This window comes from Takifugu flavidus, chromosome 2 (genome assembly GCF_003711565.1).
Source record: "Takifugu flavidus isolate HTHZ2018 chromosome 2, ASM371156v2, whole genome shotgun sequence".
In the NCBI taxonomy this organism is placed as follows: Eukaryota; Metazoa; Chordata; class Actinopteri; order Tetraodontiformes; family Tetraodontidae; genus Takifugu; species Takifugu flavidus.
In genome coordinates, this window is record NC_079521.1 from 17,343,167 (window position 1) to 17,370,255 (window position 27,089).

At 44.7% G+C, this 27,089-nt stretch overlaps 2 long non-coding RNA genes across 6 annotated transcripts in view; one reads left to right on the forward strand and one right to left on the reverse strand.

Annotated features, from left to right (window-relative positions):
• LOC130521605 (uncharacterized) overlaps window positions 1-27,089 on the reverse strand; it is a 71,643-nt gene that overhangs the window by 32,604 nt on the left and 11,950 nt on the right. The window lies entirely within an intron of this gene.
• On the forward strand, window positions 22,413-25,808 carry LOC130521608 (uncharacterized). Its single transcript, XR_008949390.1, has 2 exons — window positions 22,413-23,322; window positions 23,392-25,808. It is a non-coding gene; the product is annotated as an uncharacterized LOC130521608 (long non-coding RNA).

Genomic DNA, 27,089 nt, shown 5'->3' on the forward strand with positions numbered 1-27,089 from the left:
AATCTAATAACACTTAATTTGTTTGCTTTAATCACATTTAATGATTAAGAAGCAGCAAGAGAGCTCAGCCATGTAGACGGAGGGATCTGGTAATCTGCCTGTCACGCCCCCATCTGATTTCCTGCCATTCGTCACAGTGGGGATGACGGGACGAGACGACGTTTCAATCTTCAGCTCGGAGTGTGAGAGGAGCAAGTAGCTTCCCGTTGGGAGGGAATTTGGTGCTTTGGTGTTTGGTCATTTCTACATTCGGGCAGCCTGAGCGGAGCCTCGTGGGACCACATTTAATGGAAGGTGCTGGATTGTTGTGTTGATTAAAAAGGAGCCGTGCTTCACCGAGTCAGCCTGCACATTTTTGCTGAATAACAGAATGGGCGCGGCTCGATGAACAACGGGTGGGCGACGAAGGTGCCGTTTTCAGGGTTTTTTTGTCACACCCCCCCTCTCCGAGAAAACATTAAAATCCCTGTCCTCATCAGTGGCCGCCATCGCTCCAACCGAATCAATCCATCGTGTTCCGCTTGGCTTTGCTCTCCTCTGCTCCTGGAAAATCCAATCTTTTCCATGTCATCACAAGGCACATTCATAAGGACCCAGCCCCTTGATTATCTCCCCACCCTCGCCGAAGCCTCCTCCACCCCCCGCTGCCTTACGCTGCGACGTATTAAATTAAACGAGGTGTCTGTTTGGGTCACCCTCACTCCACACACACACACACCACACACACACACACACTGCAGGTAATCAAGGCGCAGGACCCCACCCTGCTGGTTTTTGCGCCAGCCAGGCCGCATAAATTAGCATTAATAAGCTCTAGAGAGAGCAGCGGTACAAGAGGCACTGAAGGACAGAAAGGAGCAGAAACTAGAGGCTCCAGGAAACTCAAAGGATTGAAACAGTGGTGGCTTAAGTTCTGGCAACAAACGAAATCACAGATGAGGTTGAATTGTGCTCCATAATACTGACAACATCCATGCTGTTTGTCAAATATTGACTATTTGGGTGAAAGGATGCAGATGGCGACAATATGAAGATGCGTTATGCTGACAGAGGTCTCACTCTGGCAAGGTAAATTTGATTTAGGCGATATGATTAGATTCAATTATCTCGGAAAAAAGCTATGTTTGAACGATACAACGCTGCATGTGGGACTGACGCGACATCAGAATGATTAGTATTTATATGCTTGGCTGCGATTCTTTTGTGAGAATCTGTCAAAACAGGGGGGTGATGTATGGCGCACCAGACCGAGCGAGCCGTAACAATTACAGGAAAGTCATCACATCCCTTCTAATAGCTTTCTGCATCCATTTCCTGCCAAACAACTGTGCTCATCTTTATTTTCCCTCACAACTCAAGATCCCTCCCCCCTTTCTAATATCCTCCACACATACGGTCCTCTAGCGATAGCAAATTGACACTATAAACCATAAAGGTAACAGTTTTTCATAAAACAGGAGCCAACTCTAATGAGATGTCCTGATTGCATCTGTGGGTGACGGAGGCCAACGGAACTTTGGCTCGACTGCCGGAGCAGCAGCGTCTGATAAGGCTGCCTTAGGAATATCTATAAGGAGTATAATTGGATTTATGGCTGCACGGTAGCTCTACATATACAACACCTTCATGAGCTTACAGGAACCATCTGGACCAGCAAGCATTTCTATTCATGTCTGAGGAGTCATGCGGACGCAAACACATATGATCAAGCCGCTGTAGCGTCAAAACAAGGGCTCCAATAATTCCTCGACAGAATACCCCCCCAGTTTTATATGGACCGTTTTAAGGGAAATTGGTCAAATTAGTAAAAAAAAAAAAAAATCTTGTTCTTCTTCTATATTTACTGTCAGATAGCTACACAATATTTTGAAGTGTATCACTGTAGGACACAGGAGTGTATATGTGGTCCTGTGGTGATCTTTAATGAAGACTCCGTCTGTAGGGGACTGGGCCGGGAGTCCCAGGGTTTCTTCTTCAGCTCCTGGCCACACACCAAAATTGGAAAGTGGAGTGCGAGGAGATTTTTCTGAAATGGAAGGATGTCATTACAACGGTTCAACACCGTGAGACCTGTGCACGCGTCTGCAGCCAGCTCTCAGTCGTTCCAGGCGCTGACTGAACAGCAGCTCCAGGAACCCACAATAGAAGAATAAAAATGCTTCCTCTTTAATTGAGAACACGCGTTCCGCAGCCCTGATTATTGCCTCTTCCATATGTGCACGTGCATGTCCAGTAGGTGGATGAATGACCAGCCGAAGTCAAACCAATAATCCATTCGACTGTCACCTTTACAGGGTGAGAAAGCACCGTAAGAAATTTTTGGTTTATTTTAAAGCAACAAATCAAATTAGGACTCCAAGAGCACGCTTTACAGGAAGTGCTTTTTTAAAGAACTAGGGATGGCACAAATTGGATCATCTAAAAATAGAGATGGATTTCAAAAGCAACCGCCAGGTTTAGGAGAAGCTGGAAATGCCGCCGCTCGACAGGAATTTTAATTAATGCTGGCTGCTCAGTCAGCAGCACAGCAACCTACTTCTGCTCTTTACAAATAAACAAAGCTGGGATTCTTTTCATCATGAACTAAATCACGCCGCCGCCACTGATGGGGGACAGCTTCTCTTTCATGGCTTCACAGTTTCATCTTTCGTGATGGGGCGATGAAAGAAACATGAAACGAAACCTGACACATGTCAATAACTGACCTGAAAAATATTCACGTCTTGTTTTTACGTTGCTAACATATTAGCACGCCGCTACACCGTGAAAATATCTACACACGTGATGTCGGACCTGACTTCTACATTTTTAAAAATCAGTTATAGTTCTTTTAAATTTGAAAAAAATGGGAAGCCATCATCCTATAAACTCGAATATACGTTCCATCCATTCATCAGCCCATCATGGACAGGTCGTCGGGCCACACACACCTTATACTCACAGCGAGAGGCAATTTAGAAGCTATAATCCAGCTAATGTGCATGTTTGGGACCGTGCGAGTGCCCAATAAACCACCCAGACAGGCTCAACATAAAAAAGCTCGAACCCAAACCCTTGTTGCCATGAGGTGACTCTCCAAACCTGACATACATCTCTATGTGACCTTGGAGCCAAGGAAGAGGTGTCCCAGAGTTAGCAAAACACACTAGTTCTGTCTTTCCAACACACGTCCAATCCAAAACGTGCGACGGGGACGCTATGCAGGACAGGATGGCGAGGAGGCCACAGCTCCGCTCCCTAACGCAGGGCAGGTGACAGAGCAGTGACCGTAGATGGCTGCAAAAGGAAACAGAAGGGAGCGGGAGGAGGCTACGGGGTGAGGGTGACGAACAGGAATTCAGCTGGCATGTATATTGCTGCCAATTCCAAGACACCCATTCCATCTGAGAGCTCATCAGCTGTCAAATTGGGAAAGCGATGGGGATGTGAGGGCTGCAGGAATCTCAACAAGGCCTGAAGTTGGCACGCCACTGAGACCTAATCAAAACACAATCACGTTCACTGCCAGAACCGACTCGCGCTCCAACACCATTCTCTGTGCCGCCCCGCTTTTTTTTATTTTACACAAACACTTTTAGACAAATGCACATATTATCACACACACACACAGAAAAAAACATTAACTTGAAGTCACACATGGACAAACACATATTGTGCCATGCAATCAGACTTTGGCCCATTTCAAACCATCCAGAGCTCAGAGGCAGAAAGACGATGTATAAAAGTCAGTGCAATATGCTGTCTTATCTCTGGTTATGACCCATGACTTGGGTTTATCTCCATTATACAGTGGCTCATTCCAAAAGCTTCACCTCTGTGGGAGATTACTGGCATGAAAGACCAAAAAGGCAGCAACCGCGGTGTTGCATATACGGCTCGGTTCAAACAGTTCTCAGGATCACTTTAGCCTTTCTCCCTAATGCCCCAAACCTTCGGACCGGCGTGTGCAGCTCCACGGCCGAGTCCACTCATTTAGGTGTGACGCCATCAGATCTGACCAGCTCCCAGGTCAGCAGCCTCTCACCCTCCACACACAGACCACATGCTATAGCGGCCTCCTGCTGCAGGCTGCTGAGTTTAGAATTATTTTTTGTTATGGTTCCATCTTTAATAAATACAGGATATAGTTATGTCCATACTATCTTTAAAAGAAACCACCTTTCTTTCTTCACATAAACACATCTTTTCCTTTGCTGCTACTGATGAAAGGGTGGGAATATTTGAGTAGAGATATTTCAGCCTTCTCTCCACGAAAAGAAAGTCTATCCTTGTGGCAGAGTCAAGTGTCCCGTACAGAAAAAACCTCAGAGCCCTTCAGGTTTGTTAATGCGCGTCTTTATGCAGTCGGTGGACGCGTCATTGTAGCGACAGGTTCAGAAAAAATGGAGCCGCTCTAGTAAAGGGCGACGTGTGCAGCGACCACTGCACGACGCGCAGACATGAGCACACATTAAAGAGGTCGAGTAAAACAGAGAATGCAAATCTATTTATCTGTCATGTACGTTTCTCAACCTACAGACAGAAAATCAGCTGAAATGATCTCAGGAGAAAAGAGCTGCACGTTCAGACAACCGCTCCTGAATGTGACAACAACAAAAAGGGCTGGTTGTGTCTAAAATCTTATCAAAGATGTTTACCTCCCACAAGATACAGAAAAAAATGCATTCACAGAAAATGAAGGGTTACAAATAAGGAAACAACAGGAGCTCTGATGATAAGTGGGTGGGGAACAAACATCTTTTCATAGATGCAGTTAAAGACAGAGCAACAACACAAAGCGTGACATTCTTCACACCAAACCTTTCCCAGTAAACGCCGTTTACTCAGTGTCGGACTGCGTCTTCTCAGACCTAAAGGTCACCCAAAAGTGTAGGTTTGAGAGCTTCTGCCTCCAGGACAGGCAGGTCACCAAAACTAAAAGTAAAAACTTTGTGTTGCGCTTCCGACCGTTGAGAGTCGGAGGCTGGCGCAGGATGGTGACACTGACAACACAAGGGGAAGCAGCCGGAATACCTGGTCCAGAGGAAAGGAGAGTGAATCTTCAGTGCCTACACAACAATAGCTGCCCTCGTGTGAAGGATTATGGGGTTTAGGTTCTATAGCGGAGCCGCAGATACATACACGAGTCCGCAGAAAAAAGGGCCGCAGCTTGCTATCAACCCAACAGTGACGTGGCACAGGGGCAGGATTTGCCATTCCTGACAAGTGCAGTGTTGCAGACTTAAACCACCCTCCCCCTTCTCTCCCTTTTCTCTCGTCTCCTTCGCAGTCCCTTTCTGTCAAGTGGCACACAGGAGAAAGAGCCAAATGGCTGTGTCTGCTTACTGGGGCAAGTGAACATCTGAAATGACAGAGGGTGACGTTGGCTTGAGTGCTGGAGAAGATGCCTGGAAGCTAAGTGAAGGACCATTAGGGAGACGTTGATAAGATGCATGCATGTAGACAGCCCCGCGGTGTTCACCTTGAACAGCTCGGCGTCGGGGAGCGCTATCGTACAGTGAGAGAAGCGCATCAAACTCCAATAAAATGCCACGGTGGCTGACAGGAAAATCAAAGCCGTGCCCGTGCACATGCCAAAAGGTACCGTGACCTATCCGCACCGCTATTATTCATGCACGGTGACTGGCTGCTGGTTTGATGGCTTCCCACTTTAGCTGACATTCATGTGTAGGTGAACTAAGCAAAAAGCTTTTAGGCAAGAGCAACACTGATGAAGAGCAGCAGAAAAGACACTTTGTGCTGAAACAAAAGCCCGAGCAACGACGCCTCATATGTTCCCAGTTAATCACAAACCTATCGCACGAACTTTCATACAATTTAAGCTGTGGCCTAGTTTGGTGATATATGTGATGTCGTGGACATATTGTGGTGGTAAAGAAATTAAAAATGCATCCACAAATAATAAACTGTTGTCATGTTTGCTGTGCATGACAAACACTGGAGGGCTGAAACAGAAAACTGCCTCTCTGTCTTTTTCTGGCCGTGTTTGCAGAGTTGGAAACATCCTAAATAATTGATGTTGTTAATAACCATCTCTGTCCTTATGGAGCAGATCAGCCTTGTCCAAACACTCTCTCACTCTCTTTCTCTCTGTGTGCGTGTGTGTGTGTGTGTGCGCCTGTGATAATGTTTAAACAGCGAGGTGAGTGTGTACATATGAATGTGTCCGTGATATCAGCGGGAATTATCACAGACTGGATGGAATTGAGTGATGCGGCAGGCGAGGCCGGCTCCCTTTGTTATGTTACTGATGGTCGTGTATTGAATTATCCAAGCAGGAATGTGGTGCAGGAACAACAATTTGCATATATATATTTGCATTAATGTGAGGTTACAGCATGAAAATGTCACAATGGAGGTAACCTACATTTCTGCACCGGTTCCTTTGATGAGTAAACCTCTCACAGTGTTTCTGATCCTCCTTTTTAGCTTCATTTGTGGTTAAAAAAGGAATAATAATACTGGTTTACTTCTCCTATTGTCTACCAATCTTCTCCTCAGGAACAAACCAACAGAGGAACAATGGCTCCCTGTAACCTTGACATTCACAGATGAATGAATGATGGGATGGAAACTAATCAGTCACTCATCCTCATCCCAGCCGATTCTCTGTTTTCATTTCTCTGTGTTCTGCTGGCCCCCGTCAGTGAGGCTGTCAGGGAGCAGACCATTTCCCCCCCTATTTTCCAAGATGGGAGGCATGAGGAGGAGGTGGGGCATGTTCTCAATAAGGATGACCTTGGCAAAAGTCTGATGATTTGAGGCGAGCAGTAATATCAATAATAATGGAGAAATGAATAAGCTCTAATGCCCTGGCCTGGGGGTGAGAACACAGGGGTGGATGCGGCGCAGGGACAATGGTGGCTATAATTGTCTGGTCGAAGGTGAGGGGGGGGGGTGAGGCGTGCACCAGCGGACAGAGGGAAGCAGGAAAGGAAAAACGATTGGGGCTTTAGGGTGGTGGCGGCATTGGCGGTGGGGGTAAGTGCACGATTTCCTTAGCAGCAGTGTGGTGCTGCAGTCCACGCTGTCACACGTCAAAGAGGGAGCAAATCAAAGGCAGCTCTTTTGATGAATATAAAACAGAGAGTCCTGCTGAGATGCGCCCTCCCTCCCTCCCTTTCTAATCACCGAGCTGCAGAGGCGGCAGGCTGCGCCAATCCCCTCAGCCGAGCACAAAATAAAAGGAGGGCAGAAACACGGAGAGGGGGACAGAGAACGCACGCAATCACAACAAAGGCTGCTTTATAATAGCAATAAACATTTGTCCTCTCGAGACATCGCCGCAGAATGATGGGTGTGGTGCGGCAAGATGCGACACAAGATGGAGCGGCATCAACGCATTTTTAGCCTCCACTCAGCTCTCGGAAAGGGCTCAGCGCAAAGAAGCGTGCATCCATTTTAATCTGTCCACAAGGAGCCACAGTTATCTACCAGTCTAGAGCAGGAAGGACGGGGCTCTGGGATGGGCCAGGCTGCCAAAACCAGCATATACACACCTGAAGACAGACAGGCAGGCAGGCAGGCAGACAGGCAGGCAGACAGGCAGGCAGGCAGACAGACAGACAGACAGGCAGGGAGGGAGGCAGGCAGGGAGACAGGCAGACAGACAGACAGCAGGCAGGCAGGCAGGCAGGCAGACAGACAGACAGGCAGCAGGCAGGCAGGCAGGCAGGCAGGCAGGGAGACAGACAGACAGGCAGGCAGGCAGACAGACAGACAGACAGACAGACAGACAGGCAGGCAGCAGGCAGGCAGGCAGGCAGGCAGGGAGACAGGCAGACAGACAGGCAGGCAGGCAGGCAGGCAGACAGACAGACAGACAGGCAGGCAGGCAAGGAGACAGACAGACAGACGACAGACAGACAGACAGGCAGGCAGGCAGGCAGGCAGCAGGCAGGCAGGCAGGCAGACAGACAGACAGACAGACAGACAGACAGACAGACAGACAGACAGACAGACAGACAGACAGACAGACAGACAGACAGACAGACAGACAGATAGATAGATAGATAGATAGATAGATAGATAGATAGACAGACAGGCAGGCAGACAGACAGACAGATAGATAGATCGATATCCTCTCCATCTGCCATCTTTGAGAGCGACTGATGTTCTCAAGACGAGCCTTTCAGTGTTGACAGAGATACCTGTAGAAAGGTGCTTTAAAAGAAAACCTGTGCCGCTGCCCTTGCACCATGGAGGAATGCCTTTGTTAATTCGAAAGGCTCACACCATCTGTTTCTACTTTTTTTTTCTTTATCAATATTTTCTTTCTTTCTTTATTTAATTATTTTTTTCTTTTTTGGACCATGTAGTGCAAAGAATTCTTTTCCTGTTTGCAGAAATACTTAGTTGAGTGCACCAGTTAAAGGCTTTAGGACGTATTTTAGCTTATTAAAGATGTTTTTATGCCAAATAATTTGCCTGCACATTGAAAAGATTCTATTGAGATGAGTCAGCCAGCCAGTCTTTATATTTACACATATACGAGATCCAAGATAGTGACTAAATTGTGTAAAGAATGCAGTAACTAAAGAAAGGGTATTTCCACTGATTCCATCATGTTATAAACACATAACTCATCATAGAAATGTATAACACGTTTTAAAAATATCTCTCATTCAGTTGGAAGGTTTACTGCCGTCTACTGTAATTCAACTACAAATACAAACGACTTTTGGCATCAGATATGTGGTTAAATTAGAGGATAGAAACAGAAAAAACCTCATTCAGCACCAGACAACTTAAATCGAATCAGTGTCTTGAAAAACAGGAAAGAGACTTGAAGAGGTTGGACCCTGGAGAACTGTTGCTGGTTCCGCTCCTGCGTGGCTCAGAGCTGGACCTGGAGTCCTGTGTTCAGCAACTTACAATATATTGCACTCTCCTTTCACATGTGAATGAGAGGGTTAGCAAGTGCAACAGAAATGGTTCATCTGGGCTCTTTTGCTCCTCTGCCTGAACAAAAGTCAGAATATGATAAAGAAAAAGCCAACTGTGATCGACATGGAGTCTGCTGTCTCTGACCAGGCGTGGTCAGATCTCTCTCTGTGAATATTCAGGACGCTGGTGTGGAAACAGCCTTCCGTTGTCTGGCTTCCATACTGAGCTGAATTAACCCAGTGTTTCTGTGTTCACACCCAAATATTTTAGCATATGATTGATGGCAAACAAGTTTGCTGGCAGCAGAGCAAACTGTAACTCTGGAGAGACGCGGAGACAATAAATATACAGTAGAATACTGAGGAGCCAAGCTGAGAGGGAAACTGCTGCAGCTGCCAAATACAGAGAAGAAGTGAAGCCCAGACTGTGTGGATGCATGAAATAATGACCTGCTGTCATCTGGATAACTCAGCGGCATATATCTGTGCATGTACCGCGCATTCGTTAACAGATTTACATTTGGCACGGTCCTTAGCCTGATGCTCTACGCTGCAACACAGCGCAAAAACCAAATGAGGAAAGAAACAACTAAAGTGTGTGCAGGAACCAGCAGGAACAGATTGATGGAAATAGCTCCGATTCACAGCAGAGAGACAGGAAGGCTAAAACGGGACAGAAAACCCAGCTGATGCTGTGTGTATAAGGTTGGGGTAACCCTCCGCTGGGGCCAGAGCTTTTTAAAAATGCCCTTGGAAAGATCAAAAACCTGAGGAAGAAAAAACAAACATTCATTTTTTTGGCTTGAACATTGGCTTTTTTGTGTGATGAGAAGTTGCTTTTGCTCAAAGGAAGCTTTTCAACGTTCCTCTGAATTGGAATACATTTGTAATCGATGGTTAAAGAACATCAGGTATTTCCTCAGACATTTTAGGTTCATATTAAGTCCAAAAGTAAAGTTTGGTTGATGAAACACTCGATTGAAACGGTGTTTTTTATCTCAAAGGTGAAAAAGGTGGCTTTCTTTTCAAGTCAAATCTTAAAATCTTTAATGAAAGGCCAGACTATATTCCCTAAAATCCCCACTCTGCTTGTTTATGTGCCGTCTGTTAACCATGAGTGAAGGCTGACCCCCAACTCAAAGGATACTGATTAATACTAGATTATTCCGTGTTGATAAAGGCTAACAGACCCGTGTCTGACAGATAACAAAGGCCTGTGCTCCAGCACCACGACCACACTTCACTTTCTCCTCTTTACGTTGCCTCGCGGCCGCCATCCTCGCCCCCGCCGGAGGGAGCGCTGCCTTTGTGGCCGTGCGACTGCCTGACCTCCCTCTGGGCGCCGCTCCTCCGCTGCTCCCCGGGCAACATTTCTGCGTGACACCAGAGTCCGCTCCCACCCAAGAAAGTGACACATGCATGGGTGTCGCTGCCGCTTCACCTCCTGCCTGCTGAAGTATGAGGCAATTTCCTGCAAGTGGTGCACGGCGAGAGAGAGCTGGCGAGCCGGCTCCGTGGCTCTCTTTGATACTGTCAGGAAAGAGTAATGGCCCTCTGCAGCAACAGCCACTGCAGCCTAACAGAGTGTGACTTTGGTCCTGTTTTCTTATGCATTACAACCACGGTGAGTAAGAAGGGGATGGCAAAAAGACGGAGAGAGCGAAACGGGAAAACGAGTGGACAGGAAAAGACAAACTCAGACGTGTCATCAGAGCACATTTGTGAGGTTCCCCAACAAGCATCAGGGGGAGATAACACTGCGCAAGACGTGGGGGCAAAAACTTTGTCGGCAAAGCCTGAGGCAGGAAACCTCATATCGTTACAGGCTCGGCGGACTTTAGCACACGGGATCTCTGGGAGGTCGGAAAACGTGCTAGCTCGGCAGCCACGACTGGCTTCATTGTGCCAGATGTTGCACGTTCAATAGGAGATTTTAAAGGGGTTTGATATTCATCGCAGTTGAAAACAAAGTGGGCAAAGAAAGCTGCGGCGTGGCCGTTCTCCGAGGTGGAGCTACAACTGCAATGAAGCTGTAATAATTCAGCACAACTTGAAACTACACAGCATGATAATTCAAGAGGAGATCAACCGTCGTCAGGCTGACCAGAGCGTTCACCCACCCGAGTTCTGTCGACAGCAACGGACTCCTCGTCAGGGTCTTCTTCTTCTTCTGGGATAGAGGCAGGAAAAGCCCCTGGACAGGTCACCAGTCCATCCCAGGTCACTTACGCATCCATAATGAGGAACAGCGTGTTTTTCTGACTACTACCCACATGCAAACTCATCACGGAGAGGTCGGACCTGGAAAGGAACCTCCATGCAAGGCGGCATAAATATAACGTGGACATTTTCATACAGCATCATTAAAAAACGTTCTTTTTGTGCTTCCCTCCTCCCAAACAGAGGCATTATGCATTAATAGAAAAAGAGAAACGGTAACAAAGTGGATAAGCAGACGGGGGGTGTCTGCAGCCTGTGGCCCCGGGCCGTGCACTGACAGCGAGGGGCTGGCGTGCACACTGCGTGAGGCCATCTCAGAGCGGCTGGGCTCTTCTCGCAACTACTGGGGCTGTGTTGGCTGCACAGTGGGTCAAAGGACCTGCTGCCCGCTCTGGTTTTATGTCTCCTAACAATATATTTCAAGCAAGAGCGGCATAAACTGCAAAGCTGATGTCAGAGCCGGTCTGAGTGCGCACCCTCTCCAGGAACCATGAACACTTGGGCAGCACTTTCCAAAACCCTGGTGCTCGTCTTTACGTCGCACTTCACCCCGGACAGTGCAGTAAAGAAGTGATTCCAAACGTGATGTTACATGTTTCTAAAGGGGGCCATTATACGGTACAAGTGTATGCTTGGGTTTTTAATGGCCCGATGCTAGCCACAACAAGCCCAGATCGCCATGTGAACCCCGCGTTCCATTTCGTCTTAAATCACATGAAGCATCCTGTTTGATCTCCATCCGCTGTGACAGAGCAGCACCAGCAGACCCTCTAAATGAAGCACTCAGAGCTCAAGCAGCAGGCAGCAACGTCAAGCAGAGATGGGCAGAATATATGCAGATCTGCTAGGAACACAAAAAAGCAGACATGAGAATACACGGTCCTTTAATTAACGACGACGGGCTGGAGGCAGATGTGTGACTCCGGGACATAAAAGAGAAGATTGCTGCCGGGATTTTCATAAATTGCTCCCAGGATCAGTCGTTTGCCGAATAGAGGCACAAAGTTTCGTTTGTGTCATTTGTTGTCATCAAGGCTTGAAAAAGGCACTACACCCTTTTTGATCTTCACAGGTCATAGTTCTGGTGATTAGCCGCGCTCATTACCATGATTTTCTAGAGTACAAAGGGCACGGACGCTCTGAGGTCTTGTGGGGGTTCTTAAAGACCTCTTCACTGCATCTAAAAAATAGCTTTTGATCTCCATGAAAATACACGGTCCACAGAAGGTCTGAGCTAAACCGTGAAGTGGGGCAGGTGTTCCTGGATGGCGCACAGGTGACCCAGAGTCTTTTCATCATTTGTCTTCTATTAGAGCTTCCAGGCAACGGGCTGTATTCTTCCAGACGCCACCAAATGGTGGCCTGTGTGTCAGGGCCTGGACCAGGTTACAGATCTATTCAGAACCATGAGTGATTTCTAACAGCTAATGGAGAGAATGTAACTCATCATGTATTATTCCTCTCCTTCCTGATGCGGCGTTAAAAGGTTACCAAGAGACCCGACACAGATTTACAGAAGAATGAACCGTGTACAAAACTCAATGAAGCAGTTCCAGCCCATAGACGCCCACGCGAACGTTCAGGTTCCAGAACATTCCGCGATGGAGGAGGGAAGAGGAGCTGTAACATACAGAAGATGATATGCTTTCATATGTGTTGGACCTTTGTCACGGAGCTCTCACCAATGGAGGCTGAAGCAAGTCAGCACATATTTGTGTTAAAACACTAACAACATATTTGTGACCTTCTCTGCATCCGTGCACCCCATCATCCATGTACTGCATGTGTGCAGTCTTAATATCTCATTTTTCCCATATGGATATATTTTCCAATAAATTTTCCCTACTCCAGCATTTCTATCAGCTTCACTTAGTGGCCGAGTAAACGCTATCATAATAAAGGTGTAAAACAATCAGGCCGAACACCTCGTAAATGCCTCCACCCCAATTAGCTGCTCCTCCGCCGAGGCGATCAGGGCTGCAGTCAAGGTCAGAGGTCACTGCAGTCATTTAGTGAGAAATCAGAATGATTAGGATTTCCTTTTAGAACTCCACAGGAAACGTGCACACAGGAAACGTCACAAAGTGCTGACGTGGTGGCTGGGGGGGGGGGGCAACGATGAAGAGGAGGAAAGGGAGCAGAGGGGAGATGGATGAGAGGGAGCAGAAATAAATACAGGAAATACAAATTCTTAGTTCCACAATTGCAACAATTCAGAGCCCTGAAATTGAGGCGTATTTTTGGTAACCATTCCAATACGGGGGGGAAAATACACTTTTTGGCTCCCCGATGAGCCAAACCAGCCCACGTAGGCTGAATGATGTGGTCGGGCAAATTATAAATGATAGCGCCATGGCGAAATGACATAAAGGAAATAATAAAACGTCTAGTGGGGGTGTGATGAACATACACTGCAAATGTGCACTTCACTAAACAACCTACCGAACACAATTATGTGAAATTGGTGCAGCTATGGAGAATTTCTATTCTGGCGTTAGCACAGTCGACCTTTTAATGGAGGGCTGTTAGGTGATAGCTGTGTGTGGGCCTCTGCTCTGGGGTCCCAACAAATCCTTTCCTTTAGAGCTTTTATAGACTGGCTGTGCTGGTTTATGACCACAGTCCTCAGCTCAGAGAGGGAACTAACGTGTCCAACGATGGTGTCTGAAGGCCAGTACCACCAGTCTCCCATCCTGAAGAGGAGACAAAGGAGGAAGGAGGAAGAAAACAAGCTAAACAAGCTAAATGGTGCACGTAACTGGGTCTTAAAGGCTTCCTGCAGTCCCCAGAAAGCAGCTCAGGCTAACGTAACACCTCCTGCAGCTCCTCCTCGCTCACTTCCTGCATTTGCCACATTAGAGTGACAGTAGACCTGGATAATTGTAATATTGACTCTGATTCAATGGGCCCTTTTACGTACAGCCCATGAATGACTCGACAGTTGTATCACTAGTTTTAGTAATCGCTACCTGTTTGCACTGGACTGCTAACAGGAATGCCTGGTGGGTGTAAAAATGAAGGTTCTGGGGTTCTGCTTTACAGGTATAAAGAAGAATGAGAGGTTCAGATGACATTTGTTTTTCTAAGAGGATTTTTTTTTTTTTGAGAATTGTGACATCGAAACCTGATGGAATTTGACAGCATGGTCAAAGTGGACAAAAACGGGCCGACAAAGTTTTATAAAAGTTGACTTGGTGTGGTGAAATACTTGCAAAAAGAGAGAGGCCCAAATCCCCGTACATGGTAACACACACCTCCTTCTCTCCTCCTCGCTCTGTGCATCTTAATCTCACACTCATATTTTTCATGCCTTCTCCTGGCTCACCCAAACATCCCACCATATCTCATGCTTAGACACAATTGGGAAATTTCAATCCCCTTTTCCACACCCCCCGACAAATTCCTTTCCTAATTACAGATGCATTTCAAAGCAGGCATCATTATATTTTTAGACCCATTTCTTTCCAAATGCACAGAAATCCTTCATGCTGGTTCCCAAGGGTTCCCTTTTCCTCTCCTGTTATGCTCTTATTAGTCTGTTTCTGCCTCTCCCTGCTGAGGGAATCCACATTGTTATTCATTTTCTGTCTCTCTGACCTCTGTGTGGATGGAATTCATCGAGCCCATCTCTTGTTCTTTACATTCCTTTAGAGACAGGAAGACTACTGTCTGTTGCAGCTATTAAAACATAAACACCATTAAATAAAAATGTGCTGCAGTGTGATGTGGTAGAAAAGGAAAGGCAAACATCAGAAAGCTTCTACTGGCTTTTTGGATCAGAATATGGAATTTAGTTATGAAAAATGTGCATCCATCTGAAAATAAAAAAATGACTTCATGGTGCAACACGAATTCAGACAAAACCTTAAATTTCTTTCTAAAACACCACTTTCGTTACACATTTACAAAAATGTAATAACAGTAGTGAGATACATGAGCACCACAATAATGGGGTTTGAATTAGCATCAGCCAGTTTACAGTCCAACGGAGATCTTCCGAGTATTGTGTTTTGGAATATTTGCAAAGAAATATTGCATTTATGCCACTGCAATATTTGGGTTTTCTGCTGAATAATTTAGGCTGTCCATGTGCTACCGCGGCTGTACCGCCGGCTTCAGTACGTTATTTTATTCCTGAAAGGATCAGACAGCGTGGTGTTGGACGGATATATTCTAATGCTTTAGGGCACGCTCTGACGGCTGCTGCTGGCTGGAGGGGCTGGCAGGCAGAAAACAAAGGAGAAGGTAAATTATTTTTCACTGCGGCCAGTATTCTTCCCATTAGCTACAAATATTAAATAAGTTATGGACTTTAACGAAGCCCTTTACCCCCCAGGCATTGCTACACACAAGACTGGAAGCAGAACAGATGATTAAATGGAGGATGTTGAACGGCAACACAATCTCTCCATTTGTGTCACACTGTGTGGAGATTACTGTAGCGACAGGCTGATTGGCAATTAAAGCACAAATGTTGGTGCCTTTCAAATGTCCCAAAGATAAGGAACTAAGCAAAGATGGCCACTTGTGTGTTCTGGACGTCGTTTGTATTCTGACAACATGGAGAAAGGGACTTGGCTCATCTTCACCATCCTCACTCGTCTTCCTGATTCAGCCAATCAGTGACCTGGAGAAGCAGAGTTTTCCTGACCTTTTCAAGCATTCTGATTCATCTTCCCGAGAGGCGAGATACTCCTGCTTGTGCACGCACAACGTGCACGAAAAGAAATGTAACATGAATGGAAACGTAGAGAAGTTGGTAAATTTATGCAATTTGTTGCAGAAGTTCCTGATTAATGACAAATTTTAACATGAATCATAAAAAAAACCAAACTTTTGATGATTAATTAGTGTTTAATTTATCTTTACATATATAAATGAGGTAATTGTGGGTTGGGATACATTATCACACCTTTCTTATGTGCTGACGTGTAAGACTTTAACTTTTACATTTATTTAACAACCTTGAGGTTAATGGAAATAACGGTGCCATCAGAGTTTGAATTTAAAAGTTTTACTACTGAATATTTTCCCCTAAAATCTGACCTTGAATTTGAAAAATCATCACATTCCTAGCACAATTTTTCTAAAAAAAAAATGAAGCCTCAGTGTTGTGAAATTGTCAGTATTGGAAATTTAGACATAAAAAAATACTGAAACATCTGAAATCCAAAAATTAATGCACAAACCTCTGTGTAACCAAGGAGAAACATAAGATCCCTGCAGGAACTCGTTCAGCTTGTAGCCAATCAAAGGCCACACCACTGATCATGTGACACCACCACAGCAGCGACCAGATGCCACCTTAACTGTTTCAGCTACGCGTCACTGGAGCTGCCGTCTTTGGGAGGCCAAGATCTGATGTTCCCTGGCTAGAATGACGTGTTTGAATGGACAAACTTACATTTTTCTGACAACAACTTGTTTGACCGATTTTCACGAAATACGATTGATGACACTGTAATATTAGGAAACCCGGAAACTGTTGTTTTTCCAAATTGCCTTAATTGGTCCTTATTCTGCTTCCTCATCACAGCTAGTGTAGTTTATCCCGTATGCTTGTTTTATTCATTGATTTTATTTAATGGTAATTGATGAAGTAAACAAGACTACTCACCTGAAACTCGCTTATGCACAAATGACATAAATATTACAGACTAACTTTTGAACATTTTTAAATTCATGCTATGAAACAAGTTGGATACAGGAATGTAACATATAAAACAGAAACAAATGATAGAAAACCCATTTCCAAACTTCCCAACAGATGTTGCCTTGCCAAGAGTGGGATGTTTGGCTCTGACAGGTGCTGCAGCCGTCAGCCCTCATTGTCTGAAAGGAGTAGTTGTCATATAGCCTCGAACTACCCCTTTAATTGCTTTGAATCCAGAAGATTTTTGAGATCCTCTGTCGCAAACTACCACTTTGAAGGTGCAACGTGAAATTTTGCATGGTGGTGCTGCCTCAAGCTGCTGACAACCAGTGATGAGATGAAAAAGTGATGCTGTCACTGCCGTCCTGTGGTTCAGAGTCTGAGGCTGATCACATATGCCTATGCATGCTATCATCAGGCCTCCATTGTTCTTCAGGATCAACAGGTAGTAACGCCCCGAAAATGCTGGGAGAGCAAATGGCACTGACAGTAAAGCAGCATCCGTTTCCAGAGGGAAACGCCAACAATAATTCACAGAATATGTGCACCAGGGTGCAGTAGCACCAGCACTGAGAACCTTCACTGGATGTTATGAAGACAGTGGAAAATTAGGAGTAAATCACTGTGTGAAGCATCATCAATGGAGTTGGTTAATTATTATATGCTATATGCTAATTATTCATACTGCAGAGCCCCCCGTGTTGCTCCTGAGGTGGCGTCACATGACCAGTGATGCATGACTGGGTTGACTGGATGTTGAATGAAAAAAACACGCCTTTTATGTCTTTTCTATCCACGTACTGTTGATATTTCCAACAGCTTAAACATTTCAGAAAGGTGTCATATTAGGTCCATTATCAGAAGGTATTTCTTGCACTTAGTCACACATCATGCATTTGTTGTATCATTACCAGTAACAGGCTTACATGTATGAGGGGAAAAGAATGGGCTTTTTATTTATTTATCTATCACTACTCCACCTCTGCTCCCACTGGCCACGGGGCTAATAAGAGAAGATACCGATTCCATACACAAGTGCCATGTTGCCTCTTCTTACATCACATCATGTGCCAGCTCTGTTTATATTGCCAACCAGCTGGGCCTTTAGCGCAAATGAATTATGAAGTGAGTACAAGAGTCTTAATTACTTCATCCATCCAATCTGAATAATGCAGGCTTCTGCTTACAACCGTGTTAGTGCACGCTGCGTGCATTACACAACGTGACTGCTTAACACAGCCCAGGGCTCCGCGGACTGGTGTGTGTTTCAAGATGAGACTCATTAGTAATGTGTCTGCATATGTGAGTACACACATGTGCATGCTTCCACTGACAGTGACATGGGGTGCATGCTAAATGCAGCCATTAAGGGAGAAGATGCTGACGGAGGGCTTGTTTACCCTCTGGCACTTGTCTGTGGTTCATCAGGCGTGAGATGGCGGGCGACTGTGGAAGCAGCTGCTGGTAGAGGTGTCAGAGTCGGGCAAAAGGCGCGCCCACGGTAAACATGGCACATGCTCAAAGACGCGGGCACTTCCAGTCAGGCTGCTAGAACAGCGTGGTGGTTGCACACCGATGACACAAGACAGTAGACAAAGCCTGTCTTCATGTTCACATTTTCAGTTTTAAAGGAAATGGTAGTTTCTGTACAAACAGATTAAGACTTGTTTACAGTTAACGTAGTAAGGTAGTCTTGTGTGGAGCTAAACCTTCTACAAGCAATACATGATGTAGAATATATAAAAATGTAGGTGATGTTATTCCATTTCATTGATATTTACTTAGTGGGTACAGTTTGCTTGACTATTGTCCAACAGTTAGTTACAATTTACTCCAGTCCAATAATTCATAGCCTTAAGAACCCCACATGCCACCTGGCAGCTGTGTTCATAGGTGTCCACTTTACTGGATTGTTAATGTATTCGTCTGAACCCTTAAAAAGACACAGAAGGCTTGTCCCTGTTTGAGGTTAAGACATCGATGTCCAGCAACAACAAAAGTACATATGATGCAAAGGCTAAAGTAGACAGAGGTGCACGCATAAGAAAGTCTGGAGGTGCCAAGAGTGCTGGTCCAAAACTTTATTTTCCCTTTTTATTATTGCCTTTAACACCGTGTCACAGTGATAAATACTGTGGTACAACAGTTCTTGTCATTTTTATTTTCAGGTGAAACTGAACAAAATTAATTGCATTATCTAGCTGAAGCCAATCTAACCATCTAAGACGTTAGCTTAGAAGCTACAAAGGTACCAAAGACACCATCTGCAAATGGACCTACAAGACAGGATTCCTTTAAAGCAACTGGAAATATATTTCTCCAGTACCACCATCACAGCTGCACCACTCTTTTATGCACCCGAGGTCAACTGAAAAAGGTTTAATAGTTTATATACTGGTCACTACTACCGGTAGTTGAAATGGAAAATTATTGATTAAGGTGTGTGAGGAGATTTGAAGGTAAACCGTTAATATCATTTTATTGATGAACTTTTCTTTTAAAGCCACGTGGATGATGACAAAAGGGATTTAAAGGGCAACGACTGCACACATTTTGAAACACAAGCTGTTTTTTAAGATGTTCCAAATGAGGAAGTTCTCAACAGATGAGGTATATTTAACCAGACACCAGAAAAAAGGACACCAGCCATTTTAATCTTTATTGTTTAAATATCTTAGTTAGATAGAGAGATCCAGAAGTGAATGACCAACAAATACAAACACAAATATCATATTCAAAGGTTACGTAAGTTTGTCACTACAGACAATCACACATTCCTTTCCTTAAAAATGATTTATGTTTGAAACCGGGCATTTTTGGTAATCTGCTGTTTTTGTGTTTTTTAGTTTTTAGTAACTGACACATATTGTGTCTTAATTGTTAAAGCCAACCAGCCTTTTTGCATTTACTTCAACAATTCATTTATTGTTGAATGAGTTTGGTCTACAAGGTCTTCATGCCAAGCATTACGAAGTCTAGATGTATAGAAATAGAGCCTAATTATAAATAATTGCTCCGTTTTGGAATTTGTTGCATCTTTGGTTTAATTCTTCTTGTTCTCCTTGGTCTTAAATCACAACATTTATTTTATTGCTATTATAAGAAGACAAAATAACATTGAAGTCACATAATACTTGATAATAAATCCACACAATCTGTGTAACTACAATAATTCGACTATAAAATGTACAGTGCACATTATATACCATATTCAAATGTGTTATTAGACCTACTGAATGCTCTGTGCTGTATAATTTGCGGCCCTTTATATTTTAATTGCTTGCATTTCTGCTGGTAGATTGTTTTGTGATTTCAGTGCAATCAATAGTAAAAAGGATGCATAGATGAATAAATAATGCAAAGTGAGGACTGAAGACATAAAATGGGATAATGAGCTTCAGATGCTAATGGGAATGCTAATTAAGCACCAGAGAATAGTAGGGAACTGACAGTGCACAAGACAAAGGTTGGCATGAAATCATCTTAGAACTCAAATTCCTGCCACAGTCGAAGATTACGGCGAGCGTTCCACTTATTAGGATGTTTGTGTCTGTGCATTTGTTAGATGAAGGACAGAGAATGCAGATTTGATATTTCTGTAAGCAGTGGCCTCTGCCTCTTGTCTGTAACAGGCATTTGCTCTTTGCCAGAAACATATGATGTAGATACCTTGTCGGGCTCAATGGGCATGCAAATAGCCTACAAAGGGTGGTTCTGGCACGAGCAGCTTTCTACAGCTTCTGTCACAAGTCCATAGGTCCAAGTGTGAGGAAATGCAGTAAGGGTGCATTCCAGCTTCTCACAGATACAGTAGAGCAAGATGAAGTCTGAAATGTCTCTAAACTGGTAATCTTTTGAGAGGCCCTTGGGAAATTTATTTGATCAGTATTTGTGTCCACATAGAATTTGAGCATTGGGTCGTGAAAGCCTTTTTCCTCAATGCAGTCCCCCGTGGTTTGCTTTTCTTCTCCAGAACAGTGTCGAATTGTCTCCTAAGCCATTAGCCTCACATCAAGTATGGAAAAAGGCCAATTATCGCCATCGGGTCCAGGCAGCGTAATTGCAGCAAACAAAAATCCAGCTGGGAACAAAAAAAAGCCAAAACAACTGGTATGAAATTTACAGGAAAAACCACGATGTGTCGGGTCCTGGTCTCTTTTGATATAGGCTGGATGCTGCTTTCTGGATTGATTTAGCTGAGTGGCATCCTAGGCTACTGGCGAAGACTGGCTGGAGCCCATGAGAAAATGCTTGACGCTTTCTCTCTCTCTCACCTCCCATGATCCTCTCTTTGCTTTCTAGCCCACCTAGCACACGGCTGCCTCCATCCAGTTGACTCATGAGTAAATTCTCCACAAGAGGTAATAGAAAGGAAAAAGATTCACTCTCACCCCAGACGCAACGACACACAACCCTTTGGAAAAGACCAAAAAAAAAAGAGCAAATTCCAGAATCGCCACTGTCTGAGTCGAAGACTTCCCACTCGGTATTTGGTCTGATATTATTTAGTTTCGCTGTTGTTTTGAAACATTAGCATCTGCTACACAGCCTTTGTAGAGGGATTTATGTGCCCCCCTAAACATTTCCCCAATACTCCGGTCTCCGCCCCTTCCCTGCCTCCTTTTTCTTCATTAGTCTGCCACAGAAGTTTTCCCACCCAGCCACAGTACCCAGGCCAGCAACCCCTTTTGTGGGCGTGCGTGTTCGGCATGCGTCTGGTCTCTGTAGCGCATGTCGTGCCAGTTTGGATGGGAGGAGAGAAGTCTTTGTAAGTTATGGGAACACTAGGAGGGAGACGCAGGCGCTCATAAATTATATGGTTCATTTGCATATTCATGTCGTAAGGCATTATGCAAATACGGAGTGCTTTGCATAATGGATCCTGCATGTTGGTTCTTGGTTGATTTTTATCGTACACAAAAGGTGGAAAGAGGAAATTCCATGAAGCTCATCGTTCACTTTTTAATCCAAGCCTAAAGAGAAGTGTTTTTGTGTCATCAACCTCAACGACTATCATGGGCAGGCCCAACTGCAGAAAGAATATTATAATTGACATTTTGATCACAGGCGTCACACTTTCATCTAAATTATCACTGTTAACTATGATTTAAGAATTAAATAAAGCAACCTAGATGCCCTCCCCTCTCCTCCCTTGATAAACAATTAAAATAAAAAACTGTAAAGTGTAAAACTGTAAAAACATAAACTGTATGTCATAAAGTTATTTAAGTGGCTGTTTTATCTTTGTTAACAACCCCTCAAAAATAAAATACTAAATCACAGACAGTGGCTCTCAAAATTAAAGCCATGACGCCAGATGCGATATAGAAAAGAGGAGGAATATGCTTTTATCCACATTCATATCAGCAAATCAAATGTCCATATTAGTTAGCAGCAGGCAGATTAGGCTTTATCGTGGCACCATCCAGCCAGCACCGAGGAAGAAAAAGCGTACAGCAGAGGCATGTCTGCCAGGCGCCGAGATGACAGTCGAGGGTGCGAAGAGGCTAGACAGTCAACTGACAGGACACGGACCCACGAGCCTTCTGATTTAGATAACCTAAATGTTAATTAATGTCAGAGAGGAAAGGAGGGAGCTGGTGTCCTGAACATGTGAAAGGAACATGAGGGAGAGGAGGAGGAGGGTGGGCAAGACATGGACCGAGAGAGAAAGGGGCTGGGCAAATAAGGGAAACAAGGAGCGAATGCGGTTGATGGCAGAGAGAAGTTGGCACCGTGCCACCCATTCAGGGTAGCATCAAAGCGTACTTCTGCTCGCTCTCTTGGTTCGATGGTTAGATGTAGCCAGGGAGACGGACGGGTCTCGTTCTCACTTGGGTGGCGTCATGTTTTTTTTTCTATGCACTGTTTTCTTTGACGAATGGAGGGCAATCTTTAAAATTGTGGAAGTTTTGAGAACGATGCGTATTCCTACTTCTTCGGAGGACAACTGATGATTTGCTGACGAAGGCGTCAAGATGTAAAGATGAACATCTGGTTGAATGGTTGGACGTGGCTAATCGCTTGGACGTAGTTGTTGCAGGATTATGGAAAAGACAAAATATCTGGCATCCTATAACACGCAAATGCTGAGGACCTACAAAAGGAAGTGACACCACACTGATGGTTACCACAAAAGCGGCAGGACGTAGGACTAAAGGAGAAGACAGTAATGTTAGAACAAAAGTCGTCGAAACTTGAGGCTGTTTTGCTCTTCTAATTGTGACTGGGAAGTGTGGTTGTGGCAAAACAAAAGGATGCTCCTCCCATGGCTCCTCCTCGCTCTTTTTTGTAAGCATCCTTCCATCTCTGTACCAAGCAGGCAGCACACCATCTGGGCAAGAGACACCTGCCAGCCCTTTGGCTAGCTTTAAAGGAAGCTAATTGTTAATATGTGGCAGCATACGTCATTTCAGATGACAGTTGTTACAGGCTGGGAGGATATCTGACACATTCAGGTGTCAAGCGGCATGCCAGAGGAACTGCAGTGGCATCAGATGCCACTGAACGGGTGGAAGACACAGCAGATGCCATTTGGATGCAGCTACCAAAGAGATTATAATTGTTCTAAGCAACAACCACTTTGATAATCAAAGCAAGCTAAACAAAGGAGGGATCCGACTAATCGACAAGATATTTCTTGACAAAAGTGAAGATGTGGCCAGACAAAAGCAACATAATGCTTAATATGTGAGGCAAGTGCAACACCCTCCCCTCTTTCTGCCACCTTCTTGTCAGTGTTTGCCTTATTGGATGGTTGCTTCTTCCAAGGTATACCATAGGCGCTGCTCTGGCAGATGCTGCCAATCAACTTGTGTGCACCCACGAGAGGAGGAGGAGAAACAACGGACCTGAGGGACTGTGTTTGAAGCCCAATAGCAGCTGTTTAGATTTCAAAGACACAAAAGAAAGACAAAAAAAAAGCGACACTGCATACTAATGAAGTGGTAAATAAAAGCCATTAGAGGACAGATTTCCCCGATCTGAACTTGTGCTAATTAGAGTTTATCCCATAGCCATGGTAATTTTCTTAATGCGTTGAAGAAACAAGAACTTCTACTTCAGCCCAATTCACACAATGGAAGCAACGTGAGAGAGGTGGCACCGACTCTGGGTACAGAAGTTACAGGAACAAACTGGCAGCGTGTAATTTCGCTCGGGGGAGGTGCCGGCCTGCCTGCAACAGCACTGGGGGTAGGGGAGGCCGTGGGAACTCATTACATCCTTCACACCCACATCCTACTCACTTTTTTTGCCCTGTTCCTGCCAACCGCCCAAAAGAAATGAACAAACTCCACCCTTCCAGGATTTTCTCTCCCTCGGTAAACTATCATAAACAGATGCTGGGCAGGCTCGCCATCTGGTTTAGGTCGAGTTCCTGGGTACCGCTGGGTCCATTTCGGCGGGTTCTTGTGCCGCTTCTGGCATCGGGCACACAGCCAACGCCAGGCATCGCTGCGACGATACACAACGGAGGATTTAATTGAGTTAATTTCCTCGTTAATTCGGGCGGAATTGATGCGGCAATTAGCTTTGCAAGGATATTCATTCACTGGTGTCACTTTTTTTCTCCCCTGGATTTGGACCAGAGGCACGGTTGCAGCATGTGAACAGTAAAGGATGCGTCCATGAGGCAGGATTATAACATCTTGCGCTTGCTACCCAACCTTGGCACTAGCAAGATGTCTGAAACTGGCTGCACCGGCACCGGCGAGAGATCGCTCGGCAGATGGCATCTTTGGGGGCATCTCGACCGGGATCACCGCCATCGCAACAAATACGATCAAGCAATTAATTTGGAATCGTGCCATATTTTCTTCTATATTCATGACGGGAAAACGCGGATATTCTAATCTTTCGGAGCTAATGAACTTTGGATAATCACCCTTTTATTTAATTCCATGGGGGATGTTAATTGTTCGGCGTCTTCATTACGCAAATGGATTACAAAAAAAGGGCTTGGACACAGTATAATGGAATTGGGGGTGGAGTGTGTGTGTGTGTATGTGTGTGTGTGTGTGAGAGAGAGAGAGAGAGGAAGAGAGAGAGAGAGAAAGCAAGAACAGGGATATTTTTTCCTTCGTTATATGCCAGTAGTCAAATAATGCCACAGTTCTAACAAACAAGCGGAGGAAAGCTCCTCCATTGGCAGATGTTCATATTCTCTCTTTTTGGAAACCCTCCTCTCTTTGCTGCCCGCCTTCTCGCCAGAGCACCAACTCCCACAGATGAAGATCTGCCTCTCCTGGCTCTGGATCTTACAAAGCTGAGAAGACCCCTTCCCGGAATCTAATTTCTATCGAATCGGATGCTACCTGGTATTCAAACGATTAGTGCATTAGCGGCATTGATCTCCTCTAAATCGGCGTTGTTGATGCCGTGGCTGAAGCGGATTGCGGAGAAGACAACAGAGACTGTGGCGGGCACTAGCTAATGTCCTCTGTGCTTAATCATCACACAGCAGAACGGTTTTATGCATATTTCATTTGCATATCATTAAAGCGCCGTGGCATACGTGCCGGTGGAAGCGGAGGGACGGCGGACTGGAGACGGAAAAACCATCAAAATTAGAGAAAGAAAATGAATAATTACGCCGTACGCCTGATTCTTGGCAGCATGCTATTTCACTTGATTCAAAATTAATTAAAGAATTGCTCAACCTTTCCCACATGGATTAATTAAGCTCCTTCAATTTTGGCATGCTGTCAGCATCCATATGATTATTATTGTTTGTACAAGTCGACTGATGCTAGTGTGAATGTGAATAAAACCGGCATTGTTACTGTTATTAGGTTTAATTTTATGATGAGTATTATCATTAAATATTTGCATGTGACCTGCTGATTGAGGAAGACCAAATTCTGGTTAAATGAACTTTTTCTATTATTTATTTGTAGGCATTTTTGTCATGTAGGTGTAACTGAAGTCAGCGGGTAAAAAAAAAAAAAAAATCAAATAACCTTCAAAATATTACTCAAAACACCAAAAAAGTTCTCTGAATAAAACCAACCCTGATGTTTAATTTAGGGCTGCATTTGAGTTAGACGGTACTGTTTGTATTGTATTGTTTGACTATGCCACCACCCCTAGACACACACACACACACACACACACACACACACACACTATATGTCAACATCTAAAGTTCTGAATATTTTTCAAGTTTTAAATGCAATCAAAATATTAAGACCCACTCTTGCAGAGATTTGTGTTTCCTTGACCTTTGAATAATGACTAAAAGCCATTTTCGAAAGATGAACTGCTATTAAACAATGAATCATGCCAGAGTCAAACATGAACTTAGGTTCAAAACCAACTGATAAGGTTTTGCACAAAATAATTTTTGTTCCAAAAAATCCGTGATTTTTCCGTGACACGGTCCTGAAGTAAGATTTTGCTCCACTGAGAATCACATTTCTAATTGCGGACCCCATTCCCAGACATCCTTTCTTAATTCTTCCCCCACGCAATGTAAATCCCCCCGAAGCCAGAATATTCAAATGAAGCGAGCTTCACGCCTCACATAATTAGCCGTGTTTAGTAATTTGAGAAATGACTGCCGCAGGTGAAGGGGAGGAGGGGGCGGTACAGACAGGGAGCAGGCTGGCAGTCTGGGGGGAAGCCCGGTGAAGTGGGTGGGTACACGGCTGGCGCTTTTTAAGCCTGGCACATGCAGATGTCGCTGTAGTTCTTCCAATAGCTTCCACGAGCCGAGTGTGAGGGAGGTAACGAGTAACTCGTTTGGCATGGCACACCTCCACCGTGCGTCGCAAAGGATGAGTTTACAAGACTGGTGGAGTGTGTGTGTGTGTGGGGGGCTGGCAGTCAGAGCTAACAGGGTTAGGGGAGAGCTTGCCCTTACACAAAATGTGGATGCAACTGGAGCAGTAGCGCTGCTAATGTGTCTGTGCATGTCTGGCTGTCATAAGACACATGCATTATGCAGAGTGCTGCTATTAATACACATGCTGAAAGTCTTTTTTATGCAGCTCAGCTCATTGATGGGCTGAACCAGCAGGCCTGGGTCACTGTCTGAGTGGTATCTGAACAAACACAGGCCTTATTTCCACACCCTGCTGAGAAAAAGTTATCGGTTTCATTCACACAGGTTAATTTGGCACCGGAAACACAGAATTTTGTGTATTAACGTTCAACACTCAGCGAGAAAAAGCTAGCAATAAAAACTAGCGTAACCATGCGATGTCCTCATAATCCCCATACTTTTCCTAAGCCTCCATATGACTTTCATTTATTTACAGAAAAGATTTTTTACCTCCACGACAGAGGTTATGTGCATCTGTCTGTTAGCAAAATAACTCAAAAGGTTAGGA